This window comes from Mobula hypostoma, chromosome 2 (assembly GCF_963921235.1).
Source record: "Mobula hypostoma chromosome 2, sMobHyp1.1, whole genome shotgun sequence".
Taxonomy (NCBI): Eukaryota; Metazoa; Chordata; class Chondrichthyes; order Myliobatiformes; family Myliobatidae; genus Mobula; species Mobula hypostoma.
Window position 1 is genome coordinate 132,125,132 of NC_086098.1, and position 25,499 is coordinate 132,150,630.

At 43.0% G+C, this 25,499-nt stretch overlaps 1 protein-coding gene across 1 annotated transcript in view; it reads left to right on the top strand.

Moving 5' to 3' along the window:
- Positions 1 to 10,340: 10,340 nt before the first annotated feature.
- LOC134359447 (TOG array regulator of axonemal microtubules protein 2-like) overlaps positions 10,341 to 25,499 on the top strand; it is a 92,558-nt gene continuing 77,399 nt past the window's right edge. The window contains exon 1 of the mRNA XM_063072697.1: positions 10,341 to 10,479. The gene's annotated coding sequence lies outside the window, so the exon portion shown is untranslated. The remainder of the gene's footprint in view (positions 10,480 to 25,499) is intronic.

Sequence of the window (25,499 nt, forward strand, 5' to 3'; positions counted from 1 at the left end):
TAAAAATCACAAAGAGTAGGGGTTCCAGAACAGATCCCTAAGGCGCACCACTGGTCACCGACCTCCATACAGAATATGACCTGTCTACAACCACTCTTTGCCTTCTGTGGGCAAGCCAGTTCTGGATCCACAAAGCAATGTCCCCTTGGATCCCATGCCTCCTTATTTTCTCAATAAGCCTTTCATGGGGTACCTTCTCAAATGTCTTGCTGAAATCCATATACACTACATCTGTGGCTTTACCTTCATCAATGTGTTTAATCACATCCTCAAAAAATTCAACCAGGCTCGTAAGGCACGACCTGCCTTTGACAAAGCCATGTTGACTGTTTCTAATCATATTATGCCTCTCTAAATGTTCATAAATCCTGCTTCTCAGGATCTTCTCCATCAACTTACCAATCACTGAAGTAAGACACACTGGTCTATAATTTCCTGGGCTATCTCTACTCCCTTTCTTGAATAAGGGAACAACATCTGCAACCCTCCAATCCTCTGGAACCTCTCCCGTCCCAATTGATGATGCAAAGATCATTGCCAGAGGCTCAGCAATATCCTCCCTCACCTCCCACAGTACCCTGGAGTACATCTTGTCTAGTCCCGGTGACTTATCCAACTTGATGCTTTCCGAAAGCTCCAGCACATCCTCTTTCTTAATATCTACATGCTCAAGCTTTTCAGTCTGCTGTAAGTCATCCCTACAATTGCCAAGATCCTTTTCCTGAAGCAAAGTATTCATTAAGTACCTTTGCTATCTCCTCTGGTTCCATACACACTTTTCTACTGTCACACTTGATTGGTCCTATTCTCTCATGTCTTATCCTCTTGCTCTTCATATTCTTGTAGAATGCCTTGGGGCTTTCCTTAATCCTGTCCGCCAAGGTCTTCTCATGGCTCCTTCTGGCTCTCCTAATTTCATTCTTAAACTCCTTCCTGTTAGCCTTATAATCTTCTAGATCTCAATCATTATAATCCTAGTTGTTTTTTTGAACTTTCAGTAAGCTTTTCTTCTTGACTAGATTTACAACAGCCTTTGTACACCATGGTTCCTGTACCCTACCATCCTTTCCCTGTCTCATTGGAATGTACCTATGCAGAACTCTATGCAAATATCCCCTGAACATTTGCCATATTTCTTCCATACATTTCCCTGAGAACATCTCTTCCCAATTTATGCTTCCAAGTTCCTGCCTGATAGGCTTATATTTCCCCTTACTCCAATTAAACGCTTTCCTAACTTGTCTGTTCCTATCCCTCTCCAATGCTATGGTAAAGGAGATAGAATTGTGATCACTATCTCCAAAATGCTCTCTCACTGAGAGACCTGACACCTGGCCAGGTTCATTTCCCAATACCAGATCAAGTACAGCCTCTCCTCTTGTAGGTTTATCTACGTATTGTGTCAAGAAACCTTCCTGAACACACCTAACAAACTCCACCCCATCTAAACCACTCACTCTAGGGAGATGCCAATCAATATTTGGGAAATTAAAATCTCCCACCACGACAACCCTGTTATTATTACACCTTTCCAGGATCTATCTCCCTATCTGCTCCTCAATGTCCCTGTTACTATTGGGTGGTCTATATAAAAAAAAACACCCACTAAGGTTATTGACCCCTTCCTGTTTCTAACTTCCACCCACAGAGACTCTGTAGACAATCCCTCCATGACTTCCTCCTTTTCTGCAGCCGTGACACCATCTCTGATCAGCAGTGCCATGCCCCCACCTCTTTTTGCCTCCCTCCCTGTCCTTTCTGAAACTCAGTAATCAGTCCTGTCCCTGAGTCATGCAAGTCTCTGTAATGGCCACAACATCATAGCTCCAAGTACTGATCCATGCTCTAAGCTCAACCAGTTTGTTCATAATATTCCTTGCATTAAAATAGACGCATCTCAAACCATTGGTCTGAGCGCGTCCCTTCTCTATCACCTGCCTATCCTCCCTCTCGCACGGTCTCCAAGCTTTCTCTACTTGTGAGCCAGCTGCCTCTTCCTCCATCTCTTCAGTACAGTTCCCATCCCTCCAGAAATTCTAGTTTAAACTTTCCCCAATAGCCTTAGCAAACCTCCCCACCAGGGTATTGGTCCCCCGGGATTCAAATGCAACCTGTCCTTTTTGTACGGGGAACTGAGCAACTGAGTTACTGCCATCTTAAAACATCTTTGAGGCAGTGCCCCAAGAAGGTGACAGCCGGGCTGTGTGCTTGTCTAGTCACTGCCATCAGGGAGCAGGTACAGGAGCCTGAAGACCCACACTCAGCGATGCTGGAACAGCTTCTTACCCTCAGCCAACAGCTTTCTGCACGGTCCGCGAACACTACCTCAGTTTCATTTTTTGGACTATTTGCAGTATTTTGTAATTTATAACAATTGCATGTCTTTGCACTGTACTGCTGTCACAACATAACATATTTTGTGTCTTATAAGGCAGTGATAAATTCTCATTTTGATGATCCTGAGTAACAGGGAGACATTAGACAGGCTTGGACTTTATTTCCTGGAGCACAGGAGACTTAAAGGTGTATACAACCATGAGGGACACAGATTGGGTGAATGTACTCTGTTGTTCTTCCCCATAGTTGAAAGGTTTAATAGTTACTTAACAGGCAACATTTTTATCATAGAAGGTGAAATATACTTTATGTAAGTTTATGGAATATACTGAGTTAAAGCTAAATTAACAGTATATTCTACATAAAGTGTGGGCATGTGGCCAAGTGGTTAAGGCATTGGACTAGCGACCTGAAGGTTGTGAGTTTGAGCCCCAGCCGAGGGAACGTGTTGTGTCCTTGAGCAAGGCACTTAATCACACATTGCTCTGTGACGACACTGGTGCCAAGCTGTATGGGTCCTAATGCCCTTCCCTTGGACGACATTGGTGTTGTGGAGAGGGGAGACTTGCAGCATGGGCAACTGCTGGTCTTCCATACAACCCTGCCCAGGCCTGCGCCCTGGAGAGTGAAGACTTTCCAGGCGCAGATCCATGGTCTCGCAAGACTAACAGATGCCTTTATTATTTATTTTTATTCTACATACAATACATTGATACAGCTATATGGACAGGAAAGGAATGGAGGGTTATGGGCTGAGTGCAGGTCGGTGGGAGTAGAGTTCAGCACGGACTAGAAGGGCTGAGATGGCCTTTTTCCGTGCTGTAATGTTATATGGTTATACATATGGAATAAGCTGCTAGAGAAAGTGGTTGAGGCAGATGCAATAACTTTTAAATTCTTCCTTCCCTACGCAACTTTCTCCGTACATGACTGCAGAACCATCATCCATGTTGACGTACCTCTTCACATTACAAATCACTGGATGTGGCCAACAAATTCTGGCCTCAGTAAATGTCCTGAGAATGACTGGATTAAAACAAAATACAGTAGAGTATTGTTTGATATTCTGTAAAGGACCGGGTCTCCCTCAGTATGAACACTCTCGGTGGTTGGATCTTGTTTTGATTTTCTAATATTGGACCCAAACTGCCAAGACTGGACGTGACCCAGTCAGCAGACCGTGTTAACCGGTGAACAAACAGTGGCAGTTTATACCTCCAGGCAATGTCTGTGTAAATAGCTCACTGTTTGGCTCTTGCGCGGAGTAGCTGCAGAGGCCAGGAGCCACTGCACACAGCTCACCTCACCTTCATGTATCTACAGCTGGAGCAAAGTATTTGTGATTTATAAGAGTTCACCTTGTCTGTGCGCTCAGGAATGCTTTGGGCAGGTGCACAAAATACCTGCAGGACTTTGCAGTTGGCAGTATGCACCACTGACCTCAAAGGCAGCTGCCTGCAAAGATCTCCCCATCTGTGTCACAACCAAGGGAGGAGGAGACGGTGGAACGACGGCAGTGTGCGCGGCCTCTCCGGTGAATGATACCTGTAATCTGTCGAGTAGGGGACCATGCACAATTCTGATTTGATGGAGACGGACGTGAGAGTACGGAGGAACATCTGGCAAACTTCTGAAATGCCCGCTTCGCTGCCGCTGCTACTGTGTGGTAACCGGAATCTCTGGAACAGAAGGCCCCAAATCCTCGGCTTTGCTTGTTTCAGCGGCCAGGGCTAGGTCGAAGGTGCTCGGCAGAGAATGGCGCTCGGGAGGTGTATCAGAGAGGCTGGTTGGAGGCTCGAAATTTTCGGACGGACGGACACAGTGTTGGCTGTGGTCGGCTGCTTCCAAAGCATCGGTAAGTTGACGGTACCTGGAGGTTTATGGCAGGGAGTTTCTCCCTTTTGCCGCCTGCTATCGGGGACTCGGGAGTAGATTGACTCGGGGACTTTGAGACTTTTTTTTACCGTGCCCATGGTTTGTTCTTCGTCAAATTATGGTATTGCTTTGCACTGCCGTAACTATATGTTATAATTATGTGGTTCTGTCAGTGTTAGTCTTTGGTTTGTCCTGTTTTCTGTGATATCACTCTGGAGAAACATTGTATCATTTCTTAATACATGTAGGCATTTCTAAACGACAATAAGAGAGGACTGAGTGTTCTCATAATCTAATCTAAAAACCTACCTTTTACTGATATTGGTTGGCGTTGGGGACCAGTTCAAAGGGAACACTGGTGCCCAGTGAACACAATGTCATCAAGTGGTCTGATCAGTCCAATTAAATTTATTATCAAAGTACATATACAGTATGTCATCGTGTACAATGTTGAGATTCTTTTTCTTGCAGAACTGCCTAAGATATTCATAATAGAATAATAACCATAACGGAATCAATGAAAGGCTGCACCAAGTTGGATGTTCATCCAGTGTGCAAAAGACTACAAACTGTGCAAATAGAAAAAGAAAGAGTAAATATATAAATAAGCAATAAGTATCGAGAACATGAGATGAAGAGTCCTTGAAAGTGAGTCTAAAGGTCATGGGAACATTTCAGTGATGGGGCAAGTGGTTCAAAGTCCTAATAGTTGGAGGAGGTGAAATCTGTTCCTGAACTTGATGCTCCTGTACCACCTTCCTGATAGCCAGAACCATTCACACTAAAGGATGCTCACAGATCACAAACCTTGCAGGAAAATATTCATCTGTAATGGCCTACTCCTGCACCTATTTTCTATGTTTCTATGTAAAACATTTTACAATATGGTGCATTAAGGTTGGAATGTGCACTTGATACTAAAGTTGCTAAAAATCTTAACTCATGGATTTTAAAATAAATATTTATTTGGATTAAATTGGAGATGGTCCACTGTATTGTGCTGTAGGTCTTCTATGTTTCTAACTCCTTCAGCCCACAATGTTTGCACAGAACACAATGCTGATTTAGGTTAATTTTCCTTTGCCTGTATGTGGTCCATTTCCCTTCATTCTTTGCATATTAATGTGTTTATGTAACAGCCACTTAAGCACCACTATGGTATTTGCATTCACCACTATCCATGGCAGCAGATAATTAGACAATCTAACACTGTAGAAAAAATGAAAGCACTGCCCCAGCCATCTTCCTTAAACAACAACAACCACCCCCCCCGCAACCTAAATGCTTATCCTTTTTTTACTCGACCTTTCTAGCCTAGGGAAAAAATTCTGACTGTCTACCTGATCTGTGCTGCTTAATCTTATAAACGTCTGTCAGGTCTCCCCTCAACCTCTGACACTCTAGAAAACAACAACCTCTCCTTATAGTCCAGTCCTCTTCTGCACCCTCTCCAAAGTCTCCACAAACTTCCAATAAGGGGACAAGCAGAACTGCACACAACACTCCAAGATCCCTCTGTACATCAAAGTCCGGTGGAGGAAAAGGGAATTATTGACAGAAATTTTGGGATTTCTATGTTAAATGGGCATTTTTCAGGAGTCATTATGTTTCCTTGTGCAATGGTAATTGTGTAATTATCTGTACAACCACTAAATTCAACCCATTTGTCCCTCTACAATGTCCACGATTTTTAGCTTCCCCTGCTGGGGAGACCAAACACACAGCTCCTTATCCTAAAGTCCTCCATTGCCAAGAATTAATTGATATTGTTTAAAAATGAAAACTGTAGCTATAATTACCAGCTCTAATTCACAAACCCAGCCCCTGAGATGATGTCGAGACCCTTCGTCAGGACTAACTGAAGGAAGAGTGAGTAAGGGATTTGAAAGTTGGAGGGGGAGATCCAAAATGATAGGAGAAGACAGGAGGGGGAGGAATAGAGCCGAGAGCTGGACAGGTGATAGGCAAAAGGGATACGAGAAGATCATGGGACAGGAGGTCCGGGAAGAAAGACAAGGGCGGGGCGGGGGGACCCAGAGCATGGGCAAGGGTTATATTCAGAGGGACAGAGGGAGAAAAAGGAGAGTGAGAGAAAGAATGTGTGTATAAAAATAAGTAACAGATGGGGTACGAGGGGGAGGTGGTGCATTAGCGGAAGTTAGAGAAGTCGACTATTTCTAATCATATTATGCCGCAGGGATCGCTCCCTACGCGACTCCCTTGTCCATTCGTCCCCCCCATCACTCCCCACTGATCTCCCTCCTGGCACTTATCCGTGTAAGCGGAACAAGTGCTACACATGCCCTTACACTTCCTCCCTTACCACCATTCAGGGCCCCAAACAGTCCTTCCAGGTGAGGCAACACTTCACCTGTGAGTCGGCTGGGGTGATATACTGCGTCCGGTGCTCCTGATGTGGCCTTTTATATATTGGTGAGACCCGATGCAGACTGGGAGACCGCTTTGCTGAACACCTACGCTGTGTCCGCCAGAGAAAGCAGGATCTCCCAGTGGCCACACATTTTAATTCCACATCCCATTCCTATTCCCATTCTGACATGTCTATCCACGGCCTCCTCTACTGTAAAGATGAAGCCACACTCAGGTTGGAGGAACAACATCTTATATTCCGTCTGGGTAGCCTCCAACCTGATGGCATGAACATTGACTTCTCTAAATTCCGCTAATGCCCCACCTCCCCCTCCTGTCCCATGATCCTCTCGTATCCCTTTTGCCAATCACCTGTCCAGCTCTTGGCTCCATCCCTCCCCCTCCTGTCTTCTCCTATCATTTTGGATCTCCCCCTCCCCCTCCCACTTTCAAATCTCTTACTAGCTCTTCTTTCAGTTAGTCCTGACCAAGGGTCTCGGCCCAAAACGTCGAGTGCACCTCTTCCTAGAGATGCTGCCTGGCCTGCTGTGTTCACCAGCAACTTTTATGTGTGTTGCTTGAATTTCCAGCAGCTGCAGAATTCCTGTTGTTCCCTGAGATGATATTCAGGTTGTCAATAAAATATCCCCTGCTGAGCTGCCCTTGTTCCTAATGTTATCTCTCTGGGACAATCAATGTCATTAAGGACCTGAAAAGATAGCTATTTCTCTTTTTGACCTGCTGAGCACTTCCACTTTTTTAATGTTCCATTAAATAGTGCACGAGTTTAGTAATCAGTCCAGTAGTTGGAGTAGGCTACAAGCTGTTCAACCAAAGAAGACCCAGGTTCCTTTTCAAGTATGGCTCACATCACTCCTCTACCCCCAACCTTCCTCTTCCTCCCCTACAGATTATCCAATAACTTTCCGCACCCTTTATTATGGAGAGAAATGTTAAATTAACTCAGTAGAATTTCTGGGTGCTCTGATGCTCTTGATGACACTGAGCACTCAAACTTATTATCAGTATGATATGTGGCCCTGCTCGGAGCTGGCAGGACAGGAGATCACCAGAAAGGCTGTAAGTAAGGTTATCATTTGTTACTTGTAAATGTGCCAAATGCACAAAGGCAAAGTCTGAATTCACAAACAGTATAAACTTATGCAAAAAAAGCTGAAAATGCATCAGGCAGCATCTATATAATGGAAAACAGAATTAACATTGCGAGTTGACAGTTTCTCAGAACTAAGAAAGAGAGAAAAAAATGTTGGTTTTAAGTTGAAAAGGGGATAGAGCCAAAAGAGATTGCAGATACTGGAAAGTAGAGCAACGAGTACAATCTGCTGGAGGAACTCGGCAGGTTAGAGAGCATCAGCAGGGGTTTCCACCTTTTTTAATGTCATGGACCATTATCATCAAGCAAGGGGTCTGTGGACCCCAGGTTAGGAACGCCTGAAAGGAACACTGTTCCCTCTAAGCTGCACAGTAACTAAAATGCTCCCACGCTCATAGCCTTTGTTGCCATGCAGCTGGAATTTTGTTTCCTGTAATGTTAATATAGTTTGGATATGTATGCTAATATAATTGTGAAATATCCCATAATTATGCATTAATGAATATAATCTATACATTTCCTAAATAATAAATGTACCACAACTTTTATTTTGAAACATTTTAGAGCTTTGATGTATTTACATTGTTAGTTTTTCAAGTTACAACAGTGTTACAAGTTGTAACAATAAACACAGAATGGAAGTCATTGTTAATAAACCGCCAGCTGACTACAATGTGAAAGCTTTTCTTTGTACTGTATTTCATTATACCCTTCAATTAATAAATAAAATCAAAAGTATGTGATTTTCCAATTTTCATTCTAAACATTTATAGTATGCGCAGTACAAAAAAGCATTTAAAGTGCTGTGCAGTTTTCAGGTCATGCAAATTTCCTGCACAGAGCAATGGTAGGTCCATGCAGCTGTGTTTAAAAAGAAAATTAGAGGGAACATTGACAGGGAGAAAGGAATTGTTGATGTTTTAGGTCAAAATTATGCATCACAGAGGGGGATCAGTGAGAGAGGGACTTGGAGAACTCCCATTGATGAGGGGAGGAAAACTTCAAGAAGGGCATAGCCCAATAATACTTCACAGTAGTGTAGTTAAAGGAGACAAAGCCAACAGCAGATGATGGAATTTGGAGCAAAAAATAAACTACTGGGGGATCGAGGGGGAAAGTAATAACTGGTGTTTCAGGTCACAACCCAGTGTCAGGGTTGGAATTGATTGGTTAGGTAGTGCCATGGCAACGTAACAGTTAAAGTGACACCGTTACCACTTGAAGTGTTGGAACTCAGAGTTCGGAGTTCAATTCTGGCGCCATTTTGAAAGGAGTCTGTGCATCCTCCCCATGGGACGTGTATGTTACCTTCGGGTGCCCCCGTTTCCTCCCATACTCCACAGATGAACTGGGTGGGTTAATCAGTCATTGTTAATTGTCCCGTGATTAGACTAGGGATAATTTGGGGCATTGCTTGGTGGTGCGGCATGAAAAACCAGAGAAGCCTATTCCGCACTGTATCTCTAAATAAATAAAAGGACAAAGGAAATATCTGTTTAGTGAGAGGTGAGCATTGCTACAAGAATAAATTGAGGGTTGTTGGGAGAAGTTAGAGGGTGAAAATGCAAAGATGAGAGAATATACATTGTAGGTCAGGCTGTGCTCATGGGGAGAGAAGAGACTAAACTAATATCACAATGGATGTCTTGCACTTGAAATAGACTGTTCTAATACAGACAGGAGAAAGCAGTTACCTGAAGTTGGAGAGGGGTTGAGGAGGAGAAAAAAAAAGGATCAGCCATGAGTGAATGGTGGAGCAGACTCGATGGGCCAGATGGCCTAATTCTGCTCCCATGTCTTATGGTCTTGTGGTTTTATAGGTCAGTGCTAATTCTGGAAGACTGCAATATGCCCAGACAAGATGAGGTGCTGTTCCTCAAACTCAGTCTTATTACAATAGTGCAGGAGGCCATATTACACAAGAGTCTGATGGAGAATCAATGTGGCAGGCAACAGGAAACTCAGGATCTTGAACACAAGTGCTCTACAGATTGATGACTCGATTTGTGTTAGGGTTTCTCCAGTGTAGAGGAGACTACATGGTGAACATCAAATGCAGTACATCACAGTGGAAGAACTACAACCGGACGCTGCTTCATCCTGAAAGATCATTTTGATTTTCTCCCAGGACAGTTCAAAAACATAAAAAAGTGGAGAGACTTAAGATTCATGAGAAAGTGCTATAAGAAAGGGAATTAGAAAGTAAAGAGAGAGCCTACGGAGTGGGTACCCTCTGAAATGTTGAGGGTAAGATAATGTGTCTGGTCATAAAAATCTTGTTGGGTCTGGTTTTCTCTCACTCATTCCATATGCTCCACTGGGGTTTCTCCTGAATCCCAGTGGGAATCTCCGGATTTATTTGGAATATTATGCTGGTGAATGATAATCTGTTTAGACAGTAATGTTAAAGCCCCGGCGAGGGACGAACAAAGATTGCTGTATTAGTTGTCAGGTACACACACTGTCACCTACAGTTGTACAATAATTATGTGAAATTAGTCCTTTCAGACCTAATCCTTGAAACATTCCGACCGCCTACTTGGATTCATGGTTGCTATGCAACGCTGTTTGTTCTCTACCTGTTCCTGTTTACTTTAACCTCACTACGTCTGGCTGCATTTCGTATACGCTCTTGCTTGAAACGCTGGTGGCATGTGGCAGGAGACGAGGCTGTTGGATTTAACTGCTTCTGGCTTGCATGAAATGAGATGAAAGAGAACCTCCAAGGGAGCAAAGTTGGCAAGCAGCAAGAACAAATGCTTGTGGAGTGTGAAGCTGCAGAGGTCAGTGTGCCTGGTATTTAAAGCATTTGAGTGAGAGAGCGACTGGTTCAAACACCCTGTGAATTACCACCCACTGTAAAGCTTCAGGTTTTTTAATCACCTGTCGCAGTGGCCATTCAACCAGCACCTCTTCCTTATCTCTCTCTTCCTTGCTATGTCTGTTCGCACTTGTGGAAGCGAGAGATCGCATCTCCAGGCAGCGTTGGAAAGTTACCGCAAACTTGCACAAATTTCTGCCCCCGCCCCCCCCCCGGCAATATTAGAAAACTGGTCCGTTGGATCTTGTTTGTAGGAGTTTGCTTTGCATAAATTAACTGTTGCAGTTTCTACATGGCAAAAATGACCACGCTTAAGAAGTACTTTATTCTCTGCAGCATCTTGTGATGTCCCAAGAGGTTGTGAAAGTACGTGTTTTGCTCTCCGCTTTCGCTTTCTCTCATTCTCACCCTCTTCCTCCTCGCTCTCTTATTCTTTCTTTCACTCTTTCTCCTCTCTGCTTTGCTCTCTCTCCTGCAATGGAGATGGAGAGATTCAGCGGAGTCAGGTATGGAGCGAGGCTGGGTGGAAACTGACATTTAATTTTCTGGTTGTGTCAACCAGCAGGCTTGTCTCTGAGTGAGACGATTGTGGTTAAACCTGACGGACAGCTCGCTGAGGGCGAGTGTCAGCGGTGCTGCTTTCACCTGGCCTTTGTCACATTGCTACTTGCTGTGCGAAGTTCGGCTGCCCTGTTTGCAGAGTGCCACTATAAAATTACAGGCTCCTCTTCCCGATACATCTGTACCCTGTGGAAGGTGTCACCGAGTCACAGAGTCGAACAGCCTGGGAAAAAGGCGTTCGGCCTGACTCCTCCATGCCGACCAGGATGCCTTCCTGAGCATTTTGCCCATATCCCTTTAACCATTTCCTGTCCACGATCCGGTCCAAATGCTTTTAAACATTGCAATTGTATCTATCACTACCACCTCCTCTGGCAGCTTATTCCATGTACCTGCCACCTTCTGTGCGGACAAACTTGGTCCTCAGGCCTCCTTTAAATCATTGGCCTCTCATCTTACACCTATGTTCTCTGGTTTAAGACTCGCTTACTCAGGGAAATTCTTTATTAGGAGTTTGAAGAGATTTGGTATGTCAGCAAAAACCACTCAAAAACTTCTATAGATGTACCATGGGGAGCATTCTGACAGGCTGCATCACTGTCTGGTACAGGGGAGGGGGCTACTGCACAGGACTGAAAGAAGTCAGTGATTCAGGAACAGCTTCTTCCCTTCTGCCACCTGATTCCTAAATGGACATTAAACCTGTGAACGCTGCCTCACTTTTTAAAATATATATTATTTCTGTTTTTGCACGATTTTTAATCTATTCAATTACACATACTGTAAGTGAATTTTTTTTCTTCTGTATTATGTATTGCATTGAACTGCCGCTGCTACGTTAACAACTTTCACGACACATGCCAGTGATAATAGACCTGATTCTGAAATGACTGTCACCAACCACCTTATCTGTACCCCTCATAATTATATAAACCTCTGCTCTCATTGATCCTCTTGGTCACCTCCTCAAAAAAAATTCACTCAAATTCATTTGACGTGATTTCAACCCTTCCCCACTCCCAACATGTACCTACAGCCTATATTGACTACCCCTAATCTGTCCTTGCCTTTCCAAATGCAGATCTTTGTCAGAGGTTACTCTCCTTAAGATAAGAATGGCGACTAACATTGGACTAGAAAGATCCAATCCTGTGACTTCATTGAGCATCCAATGGCCTGGACCATGTTTTTCATTCTGTCTGTACTATTGCAAGTAGGTTAGCTAGCCATTCGGCCTTCTTGCTGCTTCTGGTCCAGGACGATGCCCCCAGCACCTCACCTAGCATGTGCTTCTTTCATTGATTCAACCACTGGATGTCAGTACTGCAGCATTTATTGTCCACCCTTACTTGCTGCTGAACCAAGAAGCCAATCTGTCTTGGTGGGTCTGGAGTTAGACAATGCAAGTACAGCAGGCTTCCTCTCCTGAACACCACTACAAGCTTTTATGACAGTGGTAGCTCCATGGTCGTCGAGTCATACAGAGCAGAAACCGCTCCTTTGGCCTATGAATCCCTGCTGCTCATCGGCCACACATCTTATATTAATCCCTTTTCAAAAAAAATTCACCCAAATTCCCAGCAACTCTCCAGATTCTACCACTTACTTACACACCCGGAGTAACTTTCAATTAACCTGCCCAGTTTTGGGATGTGTGGAGGAACTTCCTTGTGACCGAACCCTACATGGACAGCACTGAATGTCAAGATCAAACACGGGTCACTGGAGCAGTGAGACAACAGCTCTACCAGCTATGCCACTGCATTGCGGATAACCTTACTGAGAGCATGGTCTTGATCTCCAGCTCTATTTAGAACCTGAGAACATAAGAGTAAATAGGACAGGAGTAGGCCATTTGGCCCGGCACTCCTATCCCACCATTCAACATGGCTGATATACCTCAGGCCTCATCTCTTCTTCTTTGCCAGTTTCCTATGACCTTCATTTCTCCCAATCTTTCAGAAAATAAACATCTTTTAAATATTCCAAAACCCTGCTCCCAGACTAAAACATCCCAGAGATTTACCACCCTCAGTGAGAATAAATTCCTAACTTGTTACAAGGCAAGTGGCCAGTCATTTAAATATAAATTACTTTCAATTCCCCAGCTGCCATGGTGGGAGCCAAACCTATGTCCATACAATAGATCCATTGTTGAGACTGAAGTTGTGTTTCCATTTCAGTCTGTTGGAATGGGCAAACGCTCTGGTCATCAAACATATAACATGGAACAATACAATACAGGATCAGGCCTTTCGGCCCATAATGTCTGTGTTGAACATGATATGAAATTAAACGGAATCTCTTCTGCATGTACATGATCCATATCCCTCCTTTCCATGAATATTCGCGTCTTTTTATAACAACTGATTGTATCTCTTTCCGTCACCTCTCCCAGTTTCTGCTGCTTACTGTATAAAACAACTTGCCCACGCATCTCCTTTATCCTTCACCCCTCTCACCTCAAATGCATGTCTGTTAGTATTTCTCCCATGGGAAAAATGATTCTGGCTGTCTACCCTATCTATGCATTTCATAATTATATAAGCTATCAGATCTTCTCAGAGCCTCTGATGCTCCAGAGAAAACAACCCGAGTTTGTTCAACCTCTCCTTATAATGTGTACCTTCTAATCCAGACGGCATCCTGGAACCCCCTTCCGAAGCCTCCATATCCTTGTGGTAATGGGGTGATCAGAACTGTGCAAACTTTATACCACTGCAAAATGACTTCCTGACTCTTGTACTCAGTGCTCTGGCCAATGATGTCAAGCTTCTCCATCTACTTGTGTGGCCACTTCCAGTGAAGTATTGACCTTGCTCCCCAAGACCCCCAAGAAATATTGCTCTTCAATTATACACTCCAGTGGTAATCTGCACACCCAAACTTCTCATACTGTCTACAGCCGACACCTCCTGCTTCACTCTTTTCTCATCTGCCAGCTGATTCCTGTGAGGAGTGGTTCTCTACTGATGACTGAGTGAGTGAGCTCAGCCGTGCTTACTGGGATTAGAAAACTGAAAATGCTTTCCAGCTTGGAGAATCTGGAACTGGGGAACTATGTCCAGATAAGGAATTTATTTAGGACTATGATGAAGAGGATTGTTAATCTGTGGAATTCTGTAGCCAATAGGGCTGGGAATGCTGAATATATTCATGGCTGAGATTGCCAAATATTGGACACTGATGGAAATGGGTGATGTGGAGGTCAGGCAGGGGAGTAGGGGAATGACAGGACAGGCTCAAGGGGATCTACAGCACACTTGTATCTTTACTTCTTTATCTCTGCACTGATCGCTAGACAATCTGTGTACCCTCTCCCTCACCATCCCACATCTCAGCAGACCGGAAGGCACCTATGGGAAAAGATTGGTGTTGCTCGGATTTCCGGCATCTGCAGATTTTCTCTTGTTTGTGGCACATCTGTCAGTAGTGCAATGATTAAATTTGGAGCTGAATGGGTAGGGGAGGGGGTGGATTCAGAAGTAAACAGGTGCAGGTACTGGAGAAGGTTATGGATGGCAAGTGGCACACCTGGTAGAGCCATCATCTCACAGCAACAGAAACCCAGGTTCAGTACTGACCTCAGATGCTGTCCGAGTGACATTTGCACGTTCTCTCTGTGGCCATGGTGGTTTTTCCGGTGGGTGATATTCTACATTCAAAGATATGTACTGTGGATTGATAGGTTAATTTGGCCCCATAAATTGTCCCTAATGAGTACCTGGGCGGGAGAATCTGACGGGTTTTGCGAGAACGCGCGGAAAATAAAAATGGGACCAACGTAGGGTTGGTTTTAATAGGTGTTTGATGGTTAGCATGGACTCAATGGGTTGCAGGGCCAGTTTCTGTGTTCTGTCTCTCTATGTCTCTGCTGGAAAGGAGGAGGTGCTGTAGAGAGGAAGGGGAGAGTCAAAGAAGATACGAGCACATGAATGTGTGAATCAGGAATCAGTTTATGTCACTAGTTCAGTGGCTTGACAATGGGTTGTTATTTGGGGAGAGCCAAAACAGATTGGGCCTGGACTCTCTCAAGCTTAGAGAAATGAAAGATGATTGAAAATTGTTATGAAGCTTGACAGGATGGAAATGTTTCCCATGGATGGGATGTCCAGATCCGGGAGAATTGTCTCAACATAAGGGGTCCAACTTTCAGGACTGAGGTTTGAAGAAATTTCTTCACCCAGAGGGCAATGAATGGTGGGATATGTCCACCCAAGGTTGCTGTGGATGCTCTGTACCTGAATATATTCACAGGGGTGATGGATAGGTTGAGATGTCATGGGGATCAATGGATATGGAGTTCATACAGGAGATGATGTTGAGGTAAGAGGATCTGACATGATCTCACGGAACGGTGGAGCAGGCCTGAGGCCTTGTCTGCTTCCATTTGCTATGTATGAGGTGATGGGCAATTAGATTGATGAAAGTTAGGACTGAGGCAGCCAAAGCCTTGATGACCTTGAGTGAAAAGAGGGAGGCCATCCAGAGGTGAATTATAAGACCAGAGAGACACATCTGCGGATACTGGAATCTGGAGCAAGAAGCAAACTGCTTGTTCTGTGGCAGGTCTTGATCCAACTTTCTGCCTCTCAGATACTGCCTGACCCATTGAGTTCATCCAGCAGTTTGATTTTTGTTGTGAACTAGAAGAGTTGGGTCTAGATGTAACAATTAAATTAGAGGTTTCAGTCACAGAGCAGCCAAACAATAGAAGTAAAGTGGAGACATGGTACTATTGAATTCACAGATAGGAATTTGCAGAGTCAACCGGGAGTTAAAATGGCACCAAAGTTGAAACTGGTTCAATCCCAGAAGAGTATGGTGGTGGTGCAGTGGTCAAGTTACAGGACTAGGAATGCAAAGGGTTGTTCCAATGGCTGTGGTTCAAATCCCACTGTGGGATTTAACTTCAATGAGCACTCTGGAATTTAGCACTGATGAGAATGGAAGTGCCAGAGTATTGTAAAACTTTATCTGGCTTACTGAGGTCTATCCCTGAGGAGATTTGGCCCTATATGTGACACAGGGACTTTAGTAATCTGACCGGCTCTGAAATGATAAGCCACTCCACTCAGGGATAATTAGGGATGGGTGATAAATACTCACCCTGCCTGTGTTGTCCATGTCTTGGGGACTGAATAGATCGCTGGAAAACTTGAGTTTTTGTTGGGATACAGTGACAACTATAAAGGAATGTCATTGGGAAACCACGATGCCAAGTGCAAGAGTGGTGGCACCACCCAACCCTGGCATTCTGTGTAGTATCATTAAGCCCCACGTATCTACTTATCAAAGGCAATTTTGGGCCCCATATCTAAGGAAATTGTCCAGGAAAGGTTCACAAAAATGAGCACAGGAATAAAAGGTTGAACGTGCAAGGAGTGTTTGCTAGCTCTGGGCCATACTCAATAGTGTGCAGAAAGACCAGGGGGCATCTTATTGAAATCTACCAGATATTGAAAGGCCTGAATAGGGTGGAGGTGGAGAGGATATTTCCAATTGTAGGAAACTCTGAGATCTGAGGGTCTGAGAATGAATGGAATGCTGTGGAGGCCAAGTCATCAGGTCTAAAGGCAGGTTCTTGATTGGTAAAGAGTTTAAAGGTTACAAGGAGCAGACTCGATTTGTAGAATGGGCCAATTCTTCTCCTATATCTTATGGTCTTTTGGATATTCTGGATGTTTATCCTGTCCTGTCGGCACAGGCTGTTCAGTGGATGATGAATAGTTTTTTAATCGATTGCTGGAAATCCACAAAGAACCTGGCACATTCCAGATTCTAATCCATTCAGTGGGAGGTCCACATTCCAGCACCAAAAACAGATCTGGTTTCCTACAAATTACAAAGTAAATGAAACCACTCTAAGTGCTTAAAGTGACAACACCTTCCTTTGACAGGCTCCAGCTACTGAGGCAAACCCAACAATTTATTTATTTATTGAGATACACCGCAGAACAGGCCCTTCCAGCCCTTCAAGCACACTTCCCAGCCACCCTAGCCTCATCACAGGGCAATTTATGATCGATTAACCTATGAACTGGTACATCTTTGGACTGTGGGGGGATACAAGAGCACTCAGAGGAAACCCATGCAGGCACAGGGATGAACTACAAACTCCTTACAGACTGTGGTTGCCAGTACTGTAAAGTGTTGTGCTAACCACTACACTACCATGCTGCCCCAGTGATTACAAAGTATTACCCATTCGCATCTCCTGAAAATAACCTCCTGAGAAAAAAAAATTGCAGGGTTCCCTGTGAACTTGGAGCAGCGTATATCAGTGGAAACCCCCATCACGGAGCATAGAGGTGTAACCGTTTGGGTTGCCCGGAGAAATCGATGGTAGCAGAACATTGCATATGCGAAGACCACAGGATTGACTTCGAGGGCTTGAAACCACTGTTCCCCACCAATGGCTTTTGGGACCGTCTAGTGAAGGAAGACTAGAGAATAAGAATTTTAACAAAGATGAAGGTCTTGCTGTGAGTAAGAACTGGAATTCAAGTTTAAACAAGGTGGGACAGCAGAAACCTGATTGGTTGAGGACTAACCAATCGGGGGGATGGATGACGGGAGTTGAGCATATATACCACCAGACTAGATGTGCCTAGGCATCATCCCTGATGAAGATGGCAGAGAGTGAAATCAAAATGTTGGTTAAAATTGACACCTGTACCCAGATGGAAAGCCTAGACGTGTTTTTGTAGAAAATAATTACGTTTGCAAGCCAACATTTATATATATATACATATATATATAGTTTGATTAAGCATTCTTGTTTGTTTAGGTAATTAATTATGGATAATACATAAAAATACATTAATTGCAGACGTTGTGATGCTATCACGTGATACATATGCACCTCGCTAAAAGTAAAGATGAAGTTACACCCATATTCCTGGATTCCCATGTCTTCCTTTGAATTAATTTAATGTTTTGAAGTCTCAAAACATTACACTGGCATTGAGGTATTTTTAAAAAAATGAGATGGCTACTGACCTGTTAGAGTGCAATGGTTTTCAGAATTGAAGACTCAGGCGAGTTTTTTCTTTAAAGAAAGCTCGGGAAATGGAAGCATTCAAGGTTCATAAAGATTGAGTACCTGGTGATAATAATCACTAAAAAAAAGCAGAAATGGTTAGCTACATCAGAAAGATTGTTGAGTTTGATTACACAACAGGTAACTGGCTCATGCATACTGAACTACTGGAACAGTATTTTGAATCAAACAAAAGAGCCAATAAAAAGCGAGTACCATTTTTGCTAAGTACATTGAGTTTAAAAGCATACACTTTGCATCAAAGTGCGACTGCTTCAACCAAACCATCAGAAATGAGCTTTGCTGCTATTGTAAAAATGATGCAGGAACCTTTACAACCGAAGCCTTTGTTGATTACAGAACGTTTTAGGTTTCATAAGCGGAATAAAAAGGACGGGGAGTCCATTTCAGCATAAGTGACTGCTTTGAAGCAATTGTCAGAGCATTGTTAGTTTGGTAATGTGCTTAATCATAGACCAAGAGATGGTTTAGTGAGTGGAATCTTAAAAGAAAACATTCAAAAATGGCTCCTAAGTGAAGTACAGACTACACTTAAAAGAGCAGTGGAAATCGCTGTTTCAATGGAAACAGAAGACACAGGCGTAATTGAGTTGCAGTCAGGAATGAAAGTGAGTGCGAACAAAATTACAGCATCTAAACAGAAACCAGTCTGATCAAACAAATTGTGTTACTATTGTGGCAGGGGCTCTCAATCAGCAGACCAATGTAGGTTTAAGGGCGAAACTTGCAGAAAGTGCAACAAAGTTAGAGCATGTAGGACAGACAGAAATAAATGGACTATGCAGGGAAGAGAAAAAGATAAAAGTTCATGTTACAGTTTTAAAAAGAGCATTAATCTGCATGCTGTTGATGAAAGTTCTGATAATGATGAGAATGACACAGGATTGTGTAGCCTTAAGATTTACAGTGTGAAAATTAACAACAGACAAGCGATATAGCTTATGCCGCGAGTGAATGGCAAATTAATTAAAATTGAATTAGACACTGATCCAGCTGTTCAGTCATTCCACAAAATGAGTTGGAACAGCATTTCAAATATAACAAGCTGAAACCTGCAGATACCCAGCTAAGAACTTATACTGGAGAAAAGGGTCACTTCTGTGGGAATGACATTTATAACTGAGAGATGCAACAACCAACAACCAAAGAACTTGTATGTGGTAATAACAGAAGGACCAGCTTTTAAAAGTAGATGCAAAGATCAAAGCCCAGGTGGATGAATGGAAAGCTAGTAGGAAAGGAGTCAATGGAGATACAAAGACAGAGGATTCGTCAGATGTCGTGGATGCAGAAACCAAGAGGTGCAATTAATAAGAGAGTACTCCAGTGATCTAAATGCACCTTCCCCAGATCAAGATGCACAAACTAGAAGGAAAAGGAGGGAAGAGATGGAGAGAAAGAATGAGAACGAAAAAGAGAATGGTATAAAAGAGAGAAGGAAAGCAAAAGAAAGGGATTGAAGTAGATCCAGAGAGAGTAAAGGAGAAGAAAGGTGTCCAGAGCTGTCAGAATTGCTTTCTGCAGTCTCAGAGTCAACTCCCACAACTACCATGGAGCAGCCCCAAAACCTGAGATTGTTTCACAGCCACAAGTCTCACCTGCCCAGTAGAGTGACCACCCCCCTTGTCAGGAAAGACATTATCTCACAAGAGTTAAAATCCTGCACAGCGATTAAATCTTTAAGTCTGAATGAGACAATTTAAAAATTGCTATGCTATGGATGTCTGCATAAAGCGTTTGTATTATTTAGAATACTGTATATATAGTTGAGACGCATTCTTTATTCAGTTGGAGTTTATAGCTAAGCAGGAAGGAGTGTTGTATATTTAAAATTTCAATAACTTTTGAGTAATTTGATATATATTGCTTCTTGTTTGTTTAAATTTCAATAACTTTTGAGTAATTTGATATATATTGCTTCTTGTTTGTTTAAATAATTAATTATGTGTTATATGTAAAAATACATTAATTGCATACATCATCACAATATCACGTGATACCTGTGCACCTTGCTTAAAGACAAAGTTACCCCTGCATTCCCAGACTCCTGGTCTTTCTTTGAGTTAATTTAATGTTTTGAAGTTACAAAACTTAACACCAATTACCCTACTAGCCCAGATGGGAGGAAATCGGAGCACCCAGAGGAAGCCCATGAGGTCACGGAGAGAATGTACAAACTTCTTACGGAGAGCAGCAGATTTGAACCTGATCACTGGTGCTGCAATAGAACTATGCTACCGTGTCGCCCTATTTTAGATGCATACCAGTTTGATTTTGACAATGTTTAAGTTTCACTTTGTGCAAATGATTTAAATAAAATACAAGTGTAAGTGTAACTTGTCACTTGGTACATTCACCCAATACCATTTTGAAAGAGGACCACGTGCTTGCGTGAGGAGCTACTGTACCTGTTTGAGTGCGAGTATTCTGGTTATGTGAGAGTCCTGGAATTGAAACAAAACTTCGATTAAAAGCAGAATATGCAGAAAACACTCAGCAGGTCAGGCAAGCCTTGCGGAGAGAAACAGTTAACTTTTAAGGTCAGTGAAACTTCATCAAAATCGGTTTCAAGTAGAAAAGTTACCATTGCCTGGTTATGATCACCCAGTTCTTCTGTCCACACACATTACCTAGCCAGCTGTGTATCAATGTGGTCAGTTCAACTGACCATGCAAACTGGGGGTGCGTTCTCCATAGTTTGGGTAGTTTGAAAGGGGTTGGTAAGGTAGTTGGTGAGAAAGTATACCAATTGGTTGAGGAACCTCTGAAAATTGGAGTCAGTCCCTTCACAAGTGAATTAAGACCAAACCTCTACAAGATAATAATGATCTGCCAAATGACAAAAAAAACTCATTGTCAATTTCAAACCCTGGGAATGAGAGAATTTTGTCAGCAAAAGGCATTATGGGGTATGCAACAGGCACAAAATGCTGGGGGAGCTTAGCATCTATGGAAATGAATAAACAGTTGACGTTTTGAACTGAGACCCTTCCTCTGGACTGGAAAGAAAGGTGGAAGATGCCAGAAGAAGAAGGAGAATAGCGAGAAGGTGAGAGGTGAAGCCAGGTGGGCAGGAAAGGTAAAGAGCTAGGGAGGAAGGAATCTGATAGGTGAGGAGAATGGACCATAGGGAAAAGGGAAGGAGGAGGGGACCCAGGAGGAGGTGATTGGCAGGTGAAAAGAGGTAAGAGGCAAAAGGCTAATGTGGTGAGTAGAAGAAGAGGGGAGGGGAAGGGAAAACTTACTCATTACTGGAAGGAAAAATTGATATTCATGCCGTCAAGTTGGAGGCTACCCAAATGGAATATAAGGTGTTATGGGATATGCAGAAAAGATGGACGTGGTGTTACATCACAGGTCAGCTACAATCTTCTGAAAAGCAAACAGGCTCTCTGAATAGCCTGCCTCTTCCTTCTGCCTTGGCTCTATTGTTGTCTTGTTTCAGAGCCAAAAAACAAAATGCTAGAAATCTAAACTTATATCAGAGAATGCTACATCTACTCAGCAGGCCATGCTCAATGAATTTGCTTGGAATTATAGCAGTGAAAGCAGAGCTGCAGCCAATAAACAATACTCAACAATAATGAAGGTGTGTTTGCTGTCCAGATGCTCCAGACAACTCATAATTTTATAAACATCAATAAGATTTCGCTAAAAACTATTGCTTTGGACATCCTCTTCCATGAGCAAAATGAAATGGAACTCTCTGTATTAGTTTTTAACATTTCTGGCCAGGCTTTAGAGCCTGGATCTAACCCAATGTTATTTCCATTCCATTCTCCCTCTGCTGGCTGTGGGTGGCTTTACAACTAGAGGCACCTCCCCAGCAAACTCTAGCGACTGGCGTAGAGTGAAGTGGTGTGTTGTAATACAGCAGCAAATTGCCTGTAGCAACCTGAGGAAATAATTTGCTAAAAATATTGGCTATGGGATAAATATTGTCCAAATATTGATTGCTAGGTAAATATCACTAATTGTGACAAAGATATTTTTACCCTCAGAGGATAGACCTGCATCAGTGCAATATTCTTGCAAATGCTGCTTTGATTGGCGCCCTATCCATTGCCCTAAACATGCACTCATTCCACAATTGTCAATACACACCAGACCGTAGTGTGTACCACAACAAATTGCAGAGCATGTGTAAGCTCAGGCTGCTCCAGCAATATCTCCTGAAACCCATGCATTCTGCCACCATGAAGGACAAGGGCAGCAGGTCCATGGGAACCTCTGGCTAAAGATATTCCTCCTCATTTCTGTTCTAAAAGGACACCCTTGCCAGCTTGCCTTAATCTCATGTGACTTAACCTTCTGTATCAACCTACAATGCAGGACCTTGTCAAATACTTTTCTATAGGCTGTATAGACAATGTCTACTGCCCTGCCTTCATCAGTCTTTTGAGTTAGGTCTTAAAAATAAATCAATCAGATTAGTGAGGTGGGATTTCTCCCATGCAAAGCCACAGCAACTATCCCAATTCAGCCGCTGATTGGATCCAAAGTTGGCTTGGTGATAGGAGGTAGAGGGTGATAGAGGAAGGATTATTCTTCTGATGGGAAGCCCATGACCAGTGGTGGACTTCAGGTGTTGGTAATGAGACCCTTGTTATTTGTGAATGCTGGAGCTATCATTAGGAAATTAGCAGTTGACATACAAGCTGATGGTAGGGAGGGAAATTGTATGAGGTTACAGCAAGGTATGGATCATATAGAAAGATGGGCAGAGCATTAGCAGATGGAAATTAATTGTAGACAAGTTTCTAAATTATGCAATTTGTGAAGTCAAGTAGGAGTAGGACAAATACAAGAAATGGTATGGCATCAAGGAACACTGATGAACAAAGATGCCTCGTGGTTCAAGTCCATAGTTCCCTACTAATGGCAACATGGGTAGATAGAGAGGGGTAGATAGAGAGGTGAAGAAAGTACATTACAAACTTACCTTCAAAGGTCAGAGCATAGAATATAAAAGTTGGTATGTCATATTGCAAATTTACAAAACACTGATAAGATCGCACTTGAGATACTGTGTTCAGTTCGGCCTCACAAGTTATTGGAAGGATGTGTCTATGCTGGAGAGAATGCAGAGAAGATTCACCAGGATGTTACCTGGATTGGAGGACTTTAGTTATGAGGAGAAGTGGAATTTTCTAATAAAATTATAAGTGACATATGCTAGATAAGACACACAAAATGCTGGAGGAACTCAGCAGGTCAGGCAGAATCCATGGAAATAAACAAACAGTTGACATTTTTGTCTGAGACCTTTCTTCAAGACTGAATAAAATATGCCAGATAAAATCTTGTTCCTGTGGTAGGGTATTAAAAATAAATGACCCTAAGTTTAAGGTGAAAGGAAGGAGTTGTAAAAGGGGCCAACGAGCTAATTTTTTACACAAAGAGGGTTGATGTCTCTAATGCACTGCCATAGGACATGGTGGAATTTGAACAGGTGGCTCAGACCATACGTGTGTAGATGGATTAGTTTGGATTTGCATCATGGTCAGTGCATATGTGGTGGGCTAAAAGGCCTGTTCCTGTGCTGTAAAGAAATTAGATCGGCATTAAGTCTCTGAGACATTTAGAAAGGCACTTAAATAAGCAGGGACCGAATGCAGACAAATAAGCTTAGCACAGCTAGGCTAGAAGGTCAGAATGGACATGATGGACTGAATGGCCTCTTTCAATGCTCTATGACTCTACAGTGCTCTGGGCAAGAGAGGAAACTGGTACTTGGTGAGGCAAGAATCACCTCATGCTGGGAACAAATATCTTGTGCTGTAAACCTGGATCAACATAACCTCCAGTGAGTTGTTTGTGGTGAAAGGAAATGGAAACGATTATTCCAGTACCCCTCCCCCCACCCATATCTAATCTCCTTTGTTTGTTTAGTTCAGGCGAATGGGCAGCGGATGTTGCAGTGAATACAACCTCGCCAAACTCTGGTCCGTTTGGTCCTTTCCATGCACTAGTGAAGGAATTTCTGGTTGCACACCCCTCTCCTTTACCCTCCAGCCCACTGGAATGTTTGAAATCAGCTTGAGCTTGTGGTAGTGAGAGGACAACACAGACCCTCACCTGTCTCCTGAGGGTAGTGTTATTATGCACTTCACAGGCATGACTGGCAATGTTACGTATGGCAAGAGCCACCAGGCAGCAAGTAAATTCTCCATGAACCAGTCCACACCGTCTATCTGGATATTGAATTATTCTTCCACTTAGCCCATAACCACAATCTACCTGGATCTTTCTCTTGTGAATTCTGCTTATATAATGTGGCAAGTAAGTTTTTCATTCCACCTGTGCATATGACAATAAATTGATTTTGAAGTTTATTTATTTATTTATTCAGCGACTTTGACTTTGAAATCTGTTTGAATTCTTACCATTAGCACTCCAAGAGTAGAGATATAGTGTGATCAGTTCAGAACAGTGCATGATGAAATGCACCAATATCTTTGCTATACATCTTTATTGGTCACGATGGATTTAAACAACTCAGAGATTCAAACAATCACTTAACTCTAGGTTTGCAACCTTTTTTGTTACATAACTCTTCAACTTCCAAAACCAACTTCCTGTATTCAAAATTCAAAGTAAATTTATTATCAATGTACATATTTGTCACCATATACAACATTGAAATTCATTTTCTTAAGGACATTGTCAAGAAATCCATAATAGAATTAAGGAAAGGCTGCCTCGAACTTGGGCATTCAACCAGTATGCAAAAGACAACAAAATGTGCAAATGCAAAAAGAAAGAAATAATAGTAATAATAAATAAATTAGCAATAAATACGAAGAATATGAGATGAAGAGTCATTGAAGGGAGTCCATTGGCTGTGGGAACATTTCAATGAAGGGGCAAGTGAAGTTGAGTGAAGTTAAACCCTTTGCTTCAACAGCCTGATGGTTGAGGGGTAGTAACTGTTCCTGAACCTGGTGGTGTGAGTCCTGAGTTTCCTGTACCTTCTTCCTGATGGCAGCAGTGAGAAGCGTTCATGTCCTGGGTGGTGGGATCCCTGATATGGATGCTGCTTTCCTGTGACAACGCTCTGTGTAGGTGTGGTCACTGGTGGGGAGGGCTTTACCTGTAATGAACTGGGCCATATCCACTACTTTTGGTAGGATTTTCCATTTAAGGGCATTAGTGCTTCCATAGCAGGCTGTGATGCAACCAGTCAATATACTTTCCACTACATGTCTATGGACGTTTGTCAAAATTGCAGATGTCATGCTGTATTCAAGTATCACTCTCTCTCTGTGAACCTAGCTGGGGGTTTGATCTTGATGCGTTCCTCTCTGAGTTCCTGACTCGGGACCACCTTCTTCAGTGCCAGTGTTTGTCTACACTCC